The sequence below is a fragment of the Arachis duranensis genome, chromosome 9 (assembly GCF_000817695.3).
Source record: "Arachis duranensis cultivar V14167 chromosome 9, aradu.V14167.gnm2.J7QH, whole genome shotgun sequence".
Lineage (NCBI taxonomy): Eukaryota > Viridiplantae > Streptophyta > Magnoliopsida > Fabales > Fabaceae > Arachis > Arachis duranensis.
Window position 1 is genome coordinate 106,768,519 of NC_029780.3, and position 11,686 is coordinate 106,780,204.

Genomic DNA, 11,686 nt, shown 5'->3' on the forward strand with positions numbered 1-11,686 from the left:
ATTTTAAAGTGATCTCTAAAATTATATTTGACTTTTTCAAAGTGATCTCTTATAAAATAGATATTCTATATATTTATTACATTTAAAAGCTAAAATTTGGAAAGGATTATATATTTTCTTATCCTAAAATCTGTGTGTATGCAGATACAGATTTTTAAATATTTCAAGAGATGCGAGCTTCTTTAAAAATGGTTCGATAAGTCCTTATTCCAGACTTCCTAGAGTATTTAATTTGCTTACTTGCTCGTTGATTCCGCAAAATATAAAAAGGTAAAATATATTTTTTGTTTTAAAATTTGTTAAAAAATTTAAAAATATTTAAAATTTTATTTTATTTTAAAAATTTTTTATTTATATCAAATATATTTCTGACAGCTAATTTTTTAAAAAAATTAGGATCAATTTAGTAATAATTTCAAAAAATAATTTTCAGTTCAAACAAATAGACATAGGTGTTGTTCATACCCTGACTCAACACTAAGACCCAGGTCCAAGCTAAAGCTCCAATCCAAAAAGTGGCCTTCACTCGACACCGACCTTCTCTCAAGAAGTCGGATCAAACCATGACTTGCTCCGAGGAAGTTGAGGGTAAAGATTAGCTGGCAGATAACCCTTATTCGAATAGGTAACTGTCCCTAAAATCTCTCAACCCACTTCCAGGAGCCATATCTCAACTTTCCTTAAAATAAAGGGACGGTTATCCTCCTTAAAAGGTGGAACTACTTCAACGGTGGTTATTGGTTCACCACTATAAATACACTGACACCCCTCAGGTATCACTAAGTTTCAATACTCTCTAAACTTGTTTAGACCCTTGCTGACTTAGACATCGGAGTGTCTTTGTATGTACCACCCCGCATTCTCTCATACACACAAGTCGGATAGAGGCTCTCGGATACGAACCTAGTCAAAGGGCTCTCTCCTTTAGACGATTGGGCCAACCCAATGAGTCCAAAACATTAATCTCCGGTTACCCATCGTAACATTGGTGCCGTTGCCGGGACCCGAGAGATCAACCAGTAAATGGCGGACGATTCACCGCAAGATGGCCACACAGCATCCGATTCTGATCAAGAGAATCTGGACATGGGAAACAACAATGATGACATCGACGCTCACCAAGGGGTGACCAATCATCCTAAAGAAGGCACCTCATGATTGAAAAATCCGAAAACGAACTCCTCGGAAGGGCGCGAGTCAGGAAAGGAAGGATAATCCCATGTAGCGGATTTCATGGGGTAGTTCCACAGCCAGCAAGGACGTTTGGAACAATTGGAGCAAGAGCTGGAACGACAGTGAGAGGCAGAAAGAAATTTGAGGAGCGAGATAGAGCGACGAAAAGAGTTAGAAGAAAAGCTCTTAAGGCTGGAATCCACTCTCAAAAATCGAAGTTCCCGTAGCGATCGAGAAGATTCCCCCTTGGGAGGAGAGGACCCATTTAGCGATGACATAATGAGGGCAAAAGTTCCAAGAAACTTCAAAAGACCTGATATGGACCTCTATGATGGAACCACGGATCCAAAGCATCACTTAAACAATTTCAAAAGTCGGATGTATCTGGCCGACGCTTCTGATGCTACTCGCTGCAAAGCTTTCCCGATCACCTTGACGAAAGCGGCGATGAAGTGGTTCGACAATCTTCCACCAAGGTCGGTCACTAGCTTCGACGACCTCTCACGTAAGTTCTTGATGCGATTCTCTATTCAGAAGGACAAGGTAAAACACGCACCGAGCCTCTTGGGAGTAAAACAGGAGGTCAGAGAACCTTTGAGGTACTACATGAAAAGTTTTAATAAAGTGTGCTTATAGATTCAAGACCTGCCAACAGAGGCAGTAATTATGGGTCTGGTAAATGGACTTCGAGAAGGTCCCTTCTCCCAGTCCATATCGAAAAGGCACCCGACCTCCCTGAGTGATGTACAGGAAAGAGCTGAGAAGTACATCAACATGGAGGAAAACGCCAAGCTTTGAGAGCCAAATTAGCGACCTGGGCACTCTCACTCGTCGAAAGAGAAAGAGAGAGAACCCAAGAAAAAAGAGGAAGTAGGCCCCGAAAGGCCTAGAAGATATCACTCCTATACTCCTTTTATAGTTTTCCTGGTTTATGTATACAGGAAAATTTGCCATACTGAAAAGCTACCGCCCCCTAGACCCATTAAAAATAAAAATAGGGGGAGTCGTGGCAACTATTGTGAGTTCCATAAGATATATGGTCACTCAACGAATGATTGTTACGACCTTAAAAATGTGATAGAAAAGCTGGCCAGAGAAGGTCAGCTTGACAGATATCTCATGGAAAGGTCAGACAATCATGGCAAGAGAAAGCGAGATGACAAGGATCGAAGAGACCCACTACCACAGACCCCAGAAAGACATATACATATGATTTCGGGGGGATTCGGTGGAGACGGCCTCACAAAGTCATCTCGCAAAAGGCACTTAAAGGAAGTCTTCGCTCCCGACTTTCCCACCATCTCATTCACCAAAGAGGATGGGCAAGGAATCATTCTTGGACACGACAATCCAGTAATGATAACCATGGTCCTTGCCAACGCCTATCTTCACAGAACCCTGGTAGATCAGGGGAGCTGGGCCGACATCCTTTTCAAGTCAGCATTCGATAAGCTGGGGTTGGATGAAAAGGAATTAAGAGCTTATCATGACACCATATATGAACTGGGGGATACACCAATAAAACCGCTAGGATTCATACCCCTTCACACAACTTTTGGAAAAGGGAAAAAATTCAAAACTCTGAGCATCGACTTCATAGTTGTCGATGTGGGATCCGCCTATAATGCTCTACTAGGCAGGACCACCTTAAATCGGCTCGGAGTGGTGGTGTCTATACCCCACCTGTGCATGAAGTTCCTAACACCAGAGGGAATAGCAACCATCAGGGGAGATCAAAAACTGGCAAGGAAATGCTATAATAAAAGCCTGAACCTGAGAGGAAAGGGCAAGGAAGTTCACACCATAGAACTTGGCAGAGTCAGAGCTAAAGCAGAGCTGCGGCCTCAACCAGGGAAAAAAACTGAGGAAATACAGGTTGGAGAAGAGGAAGGGAAAAAACACCAATATAGGAGCTAGCCTAAAGGAAGACCTAAAACAGAGGCTGATAAAGCTCCTACAAGATAATTTCGACCTCTTCGCCTGGAAAGCCTCTGACTTACCAGGGATCGATCCCGAACTCATGTCGCACAAGCTATCAGTGTACCCCGGTTCGCAACCCGTTCAGCAAAGAAGAATGAAGCTTGGATTTGAGGAAGCTCAAGTAGTGGAAGAACAGGTGCAAGCCCTCCTAGAAGCCGGCTTCATCAAAGAGGTCAAATATCCGGCGTGGCTGGCAAATGTGGTTCTAGTCAAAAAACAAAACGGCAAGTAGAGGATGTGCGTCGACTACACCAACCTGAATAAGGCGTGTCCCAAAGACCCATATCCACTGTCAAGCATTGATACCCTTGTAGACTCCAGCTCAGGGTATTGACACTTGTCGTTTATGGATGCATACTCGGAATACAATCAAATCCCGATGTACAAGCCGGACCAAGAAAAAACATCATTCATCACGCCTAAGGTAAACTATTGCTACGTGGTTATGCCTTTTGGGTTAAAAAATGCTGGAGCTACATACCAAAGGCTGTTGAATAAGGTGTTTGCTCTTCACCTTGGCAATTTAATGGAAGTCTACGACATGCTAGTAAATACCAAGGAGGAGACCGACCTTTGGCTGACCTTTTGCAAGTTTTCAACACCATAAGGATGCATGGGATGAGACTAAATCCCGTAAAATGCACCTTCGCGGTAGAAGCAGGAAAAGCCCGACTTGCTTAAAAGAGGTCTAGCAACTGAACGGCTGACTTGCCGCCCTTTCCAGGTTCTTGGTAGGATCAGCATTGAGATCCTTACCACTTTTCTCTCTACTAAGAAAAGAATGCCAGTTTGAATGGACTCCTGAGTGCGAAGAAGCATTCTAGGAATTCAAAATATTTTTAAGCCAACCTCCCATCCTGACCCGACCTAATGTCAGGGAGGAACTCGTCCTGTATTTGTCCGTAACAAATAAAGCTGTAGCATCAGCTTTAATACGGGAAGACGAGGTCGTGCAGCATCCTGTATATTTTACCAGTAAAGTCCTACAAGGCCCTGAATTAAGGTATCAAAAATTGGAGAAGTTTGCGTATGCCTTAATAGTAGCCTCTCGAAGGTTACGGCCTTATTTTTAAGCTCATACCATAAAGGTTCGAACGAACTAACCCATGAAGCAAATCCTCAAAAAGACGGATATTGCGGGTAGGATGGTTCAAGGGGCAATAGAGCTATCCGAGTTCGACTTACAGTACGAAACTCGAACTGCAATCAAAGCCTAATGCCTCATCGACTTCGTGGCAGAATATGCAGGAGACCAAGAGGAAAAAACCACTGCATGGAAATTATATGTAGATGGATCCTCAAACAAAATGGGAAGCGGTGTAGGCATAATATTAGTCAACCAAGGGGGAACGCAAATAGAAGTCTCCCTCAAGTTTGACTTTCCATCTTCTAACAATCAGGCAGAATATGAAGCCTTGATTGTAGGATTAAAGCTGGCAGAAGAAGTCGGTGCAACAAAAGTAGCGATATTCATTAACTCTCAGGTGGTGACCTCCCAAATAAACAGAGAGTATCAGGCTAAAGACCCCAATATGAAGAGATACTTGGATAAAACCTTGGAGTATCTTAGGCGCTTTGCAGAAATCGAGGTCAAGCATATAACTCGGGATCTCAATAGCAGAGCAGACGCCCTCTCCAAGCTAGCAAGTACTAAGTCAGGAGGGAATAACAGAAGTCTGATCCAAGAAACTCTCCAAGAACCCTCTATAGCAAAAATAGAGGTCAAGGAAGATATTCTTGAAGTCTCTGGATTAGACCTCGAATGGATGAACCCTCTAATCGAATACTTAAAATTCGACATTCTACCCAAGGAGGAAAAAGAGGACAAGAAAATCCGGAGGGAAGCACAAAACTATACATTGGTAAAAAATATTCTCTATAAAAGGTAAATATCAACACCATTATTAAAGTGCGTCCTGACCTCAAGGACAACAGAAGTCTTAGAAGAGGTCCACAATGGTATCTGCGGGAATCATCTCAGAGCTAGGTCATTAGCCAAGAAGGCCATCCGAGCCAGATTCTACTAGCCGACCTTACAAAAAGATGCCATAGAATTCGTGAAGAAGTGCCAACCATGCCAAGTGCCAACCATGCCAGATGCATGCAAACTTCCACGTCGCTCCCCCCGAGAAGCTCATTAGTATAACTTCTCCATGGCCTTTCGCAAAATGGGGATTGGACTTGTAGGACCATTTCCCCAAGCGTCTGGACAAGTAAAATACTTAATATTGGGAGTAGACTACTTCACAAAGTGGATAGAAGCAGAATCATTGGCCACCATCACCGCCCAGAGAAATCGTAAGTTTCTCTACAAAAACATTATCACAAGGTATGGAGTACCTCACTCCATCACCACTGATAATGGCACTCAGTTCACCGACTCAACCTTCAGAAACCTAGTAGCCAGTATGAAGATCAAGCATCAATTTACCTCAGTAGAACATCCACAAGCCAATGGGCAAGCCGAGACAGCCAACAAAGTCATACTGGCAGGGTTGAAGAAAAAGTTGCAAGATGCAAAGGGAGCTTGGGCAGAAGAACTCCCACAAGTACTATGGGCTTATCAGACTACACCTCAGTCTGCCACAGGAGAAACACCCTTCCGACTTGCTTACGGCGTAGAAGCCATGATACCAGTTGAAATCAATGAGCAAAGTCCAAGGGTGAGCTTCTACGACGAGGTAAGAAACATACAGGGGCACAAAGAAGAGCTCGAGTTACTCCCTGAAGTCCGAGAACAAGCCCGGATAAGAGAAGCAGTATTGAAACAAAGAATGACAAATAGATATAATAAAAAGGTCATTCGAAGAAGTTTCGCGTCAGTTGACTTAGTTTTGATTAGAAATGATATTGGACTCAATAAATCTGGGGATGAAAAGCTCGCTGCTAATTGGAAAGGAGCATACAAAATTAGTGAGGTCTTAGGAAAGGGCTACTATAAGGTGACCGACATAAATGGCACCGAGCTACCTAGGTCATGGCATGCTTATAATATGAAAAGGTACTATAGTTAAAAGCAAACTTCACTCCCTGATGTACTCTTTTCCCACCTTCATGTTTTTTCCCAAAGAAAGGGTTTTTCTAAAGGGGATTTTTTAACGAGACATCAAAGTGAGGGCTAAGGGGGGAACAAATTGACAAAATCCTTAGTAGCAAAAAAGTACCTTTGCAAATAAATAAAGATCTTTTTTCCATATCTCTATATAAATTTCTTTTTTCTCTTTCTACGAAACGCACCGACTTAAGCTCGACAAAACGTGAAAATCCCATGAATCGACCTAAAAGGTCGTCAAGATAAAACGACGAGGTACAAGTCGGTGTAAAGAGGTTATAAAAGTAGATCATCATAAACTTGAAAATTTATCGACTTACAAGTCGGTAAAATCGAGAAGAACAAAAATGCTTCGCGAAAATAACCTAATTTACAGAAACTCAATAGAACAAAAATTGAGTACGAGTAATACCAAAAAGAGATAAGAAAATCCATCAAAAAACCAAAGGCAAAGGCTGTCCCAAGTCTTTGAGAAAGGCTGTCCCAAGTCTTTGAGAAAGGCTGTCCCAAGTCTTTGAGAAAATTCAAAGTAACTCAGACAAAAGACAGCCAGTCAAGATAAAAAATTTTCAAGAAAAAAAGATCAAAAAGGTTTTTCAAAACAGAAAGCATGCACGTAATAATATCCTAAACCCTTATCCAAAAAAGAATATTTTTAAATATTTTGTTTAAACGGCCACAGAGGGCCAAGAAGTGTCAAGAAGCAAACCACCACCAAGCAACAAAAACAAATAGTTCAAAAAATAAGGGGTCCACAAGCCGGCCCCAATAGCCAGATTTTAATTAAGACGGAAGATTAGTATCACCGGAAGGAATGTCACCACCACCACCAGAAGGATCAGCAGGGAGAGAAGTCGGAGCAGCATCAGGAAAGGACAGAGCAGGCTAGTCGGGATCTTGAGGGGGAACTCTAGAGGAACTCGGCATGTCTCCCCGAAGAGGGGACTCCACTATCCTTTGTCCCATCATCTTCAAATTAGAGTCAGTGGCAGGTCAGGGAGGAGAGACAATGGCACCATCCACTACGATCTTGTCAGGATCTAACGGAGAAAGGTCCAAGTCGGGAGCGATAACTCCAACTTGTTCCTTAAAGATCCTCCATTCCTCCTCCGCACCCTCAGCGATCGAGTCCTCTAAATCCTAGAAAGCATCCTGACATCCAAAGAGCTCCTTCTTCAGATCCAGGTTCTCCCCAAAGAGCCTAACGTAATTCTGCTTCGCTTTCCCTCTCCTCCTTTAATTTGGTAACCTCCTCTGTTAACCTCTTCTCATCTTCCTGATATAAGAAAATCCTCCCCTTGAGCTCTTCAACCTTTTGGGTAGAACCCAAAGAGCTAAGGGGAGTCTGTTCTAAAATATCCAGAAATTTTGTACACACCCCAGCTGCCCAGACGCTCCCCTGAACAATAACATTTAGATGGTTTCGAACCATAGCATCCTCCATACTGATTGAGGTATGGAGAAAAATATGGTTCCAGACCATCGAATGTAGCCCCGGAAGAAGAGCCAGGAGTTTTTCTCTTCTTCTTCTCGGGTTCAGGAGAAGATCAGGAAAGAGGGGGAGGAGAAGGAAGAGAATAGGTAGAAGAAGAAGATACCATGATAGGACGAGAAGAAGTCCCCAAGTTGTGAGGAGGAGGAGGAAGGGGAGGAGGAGGAGGAAGAGGGCCAGCAGCCCTTGCCGCGTCCACCCGTGCCCGAGATCTCTTTCTGACATCTTGGACTTTTTATAAGAAGAGGCAGAAGCTTTCTTCACCATTTCTGAAAAAGAAGAAGGCAAAGAATCAATTCACAAGAAAATCGGAAATATTCCAAAGTCAGAAATAACTAAAACAAGTCGGAGAAAATAAAAAAACAACCAAGTCTACCTATTTGGGTCCAAACAAAATTCGGAGACCCTTGGAGAAATTTCTTTGTATCCAAATAAGGGGCCCTCCCCCAAACTTCTCGGAGGAACCCCACAACAGCCTCTTCGACCTCATCTAAGTCGACCAAACCATACTTCTCCACAGGAGAAGCCTCCAACCAGTGTAAAGGAATGCGAGGAGCAGAATTTTCATCCAAGAAAAAGGGGTGGTGACCCTCTACGGCTTGAACTTTAAAAAGAAGTTTTTGAAGTCATGGAAAGATTCATCAAAGAGGGTGAAAACTCTCCGACCTTGGATGGCCCAGAAAGATACCCACTGTTGTTTATCATTTTGCCCACTGAAGGGCTTGGTCATATGAAAAAGAAAGAAGAAAATCTTCAAAGAAGTCGGAAAATCTAATTCCCAACTAATAAGTTGATAAATTTTCATAAAACCCCAAGAATTGCGGTGAAGTTGGGTAGGAGCAACTCGGCAATGCGACAACACGGAGATTTCAAAATCAGAAAATGGCAGAAGAACTCCCAAATGGGTAAACAGACAATCATACATAAAAAAGGAAGGAGGGTCAGTGTCAGCGGCTTTCCCAAAACAAACCCGGTCTTCGGAATCCGGGGCAACCAACTCATACTTGGGTTCGTCCTCCTCAAGAACACAGATTCTATGGTGAGTACGAAGATCAGTAATATAATTAGTGTCTACAAGGAGTTCTTCCCCAAGGACTGTAACATCCACCCATTGGGAAAGAGACTCTAGGAAAGACATTTTTTATCTAAGAAATTAAAGGTGACGAAACCTACAAAGAAAAAAGGGAATGGATCAAAAACAGGGTCTCTAGAAAAGTCTAAGACATTAACTACAATAAATAGAGTCACTAGGCCTACAGTCAGACGCATCATAAACACTCCTGTAAAAATAAAATATGCAAAACGAAAGCATCTCATAAAAGAGGAAATGGAAAGGAACTGACCTTTACTTCCGAAAGAATCAAGCGCGACAGAAAACACTTGAAAAAGGAAGAAGCTTTCTTTCAAAGAGTGTAAATGCGAAACTTTTCAGAAATGAAACAAAGAAAGAGAGGAAAAGTATTTATAAACACGCCAGGGGCATAATGGTAAAGTCAAAGCGGTGATTAAAGAAATGCGCCGTTACCAATGTAACTGCTCCCTGCGTGTAAATACGAAAATTTCTAACGGACGTGACGTTTGATTAGACGCGACTATTGAGAAATTTTGAATCACGTCAATTTCGAAAAATCACGTAGGTTCCTCATCATGTCGGTTACAAGCCCGAGTTAAAATACTCGAGTCCAACTCTTAAAAGAAAGAGATTATACTCGAGTAGGAGCATTGTTCATACCCTGACCCAACACTAAGGCGCAGGTCCAAGCTAAAGGCCCAATCCAAAGATTGGCTCTCACTCGACACCGACCTTCTCTCAAGAAGTCAGATCAAACCATGACTTGCTCCGAGGAAGTCGGGGATGAAGATTAGCTGGCAGATAACCCTTATTTGAATAGGTAACTGCCCCTAAAATCTCTCAACCTACTTCCAGAAGCCATATCTCAACTTCCCTAAAATAAAGGAACGGTTATCCTCCTTAAAAAGTGAAACTACTTCAACGGTGGTTATTGGTTCACCACTATAAATACACTGACACCCTTCAGGTATCATTAAGTTCCAATACTCTCTAAACTTGCTTAGACCCTTGCTGACTTAGGCATTGGAGTGTCTTTGCAGGTACCACCCCCCATTCTCTCATACACACAAGTCGGACGGAGGCTCTCAGACGCAAACCTAGTCAAAGGGCTCTCTCTTTCAGATGATTGGGTCAATTTAACGAGTCCAATCTATTAATCTCCAATTACCCATCGTAACAGTTGTTATGTATTGGATTAGTTCTAAATGTTTTGAAAATTTAGAGTCTATTTGATTTAAATAAAAAATTTTAAAAACAAAATAAAATTTAAGAATATTTTTTAAATTTTTGACAAATTAAAAAAAATATATTTTTCCCAATATAAAAAGTTAGCTGTTTCTCTTTGGTTTCTTCGCTTAGAAATTTAATCGAATATTTTCTTGCTAGCTAGCACTAGCAGCTTGTTGGCAATTGAGATTTAGAATTATCCATACTAATGACACTGATGCTTATCACTTTCTTTTTCAAGAACATTGTTTGGTTCTTGTCTATTTTATAATTAACGATACACATGTTACTTGTCCCTGTAGGTATGAATTCGATTTAGTCTCAAAGTCGTGCAAGTAACGTGCAATTTTGCCAGGAATAAGATTTTGTGATATCACAACTTACCATGCTTTTTAACTAACATCCTAGCATTTTTATCAATTTTCATATATGGAAAAAGAAAATTCAAGGATCAACAATTTTATTTTATATTGGTTAGTATTTTTTTGCCAATAGTTCAATACTTTTATTCTAATAGTTCAATAATAGATTTTTAATTAATATTTTTAAATATTATTAATTAATTGTTAACCAAAAATAATAAATTCAATTAGTACTCTAATATTATCCTTTACTCATGGTAAATAATACAATTTTTTTCTTTTGTTTTTACCTATTAAGTACGAACATTTTTTTTATTTGTCGTATCTGCATATTAGACACATTTTAGACATGATACTCATCGACACTCGTCCGACAGATGTGTTTTCTCACTTTCCTTTGTCCAACCCTATTTCAATAAAAAAAATTTTCTGGACACACCTAAATATCATGATTATATTTTAATATTAATAAAATACCAAAATATCATGATAATTTATTTAAAATCTATTATATATCTCTAATTTTACAACCAAAATATGTCACATGTCACTCTCTCATTGCAATTGGAATCAAATCTTTCTCTTCAAAATTAAGGAATTTTACTCTCCCTCTTACTAATTTTACAACCAAAATGTGTTATATGTCACTCTCTCATTGTAATTGAAATTAAATATTTTCCTCCAAAATTAAAGAATTCTTTCCCACTCCTTACTAATTTTACAACCAAAATGTGTCACATGTCACTCACTCATTACAATTGAAATCAAATATTTCTCTCCAAAATTAAAGAGTTCTCTCATCTTCCCTCTTTCTTTCTCTATTTCTCTCGTTCCTTCAACAATTCTATCTATTTTATATATCATTATCAATGACTAATTACTAATTTGACAATCAAAATATGCAACATGACATTTTTTAATTGCATTAAAATTAAAATTGAAATATATCTATATTATGTATCATATATTACTATCTAATTTAATAATCAAATGTGTCACATGATACTCTCTTATTAAAATTGAGAGAAATTTTTTTTTTCAAAATTAATAAACTCCCTTACTAAATTCTCTTATATACATCTCTCCATTTTTCTATTTCTCTTTACTATTTTTACTCTATATATAATTTATATTTTATATTAGTAATTTGACAAATCAAAATATGTCATCCGATATTTTTTTACAATTAAAATAAATTTTTTTCTTCCAAAATTAACAAATTCTCACTCTCACTCTCATTCTTCATCTTTATCTTTCTCTCTCTTTTCTCTCATTTTCTATTTTTTCTATCTTTTTCTTCTATAGAAAATAAAATCAACAAAATAATA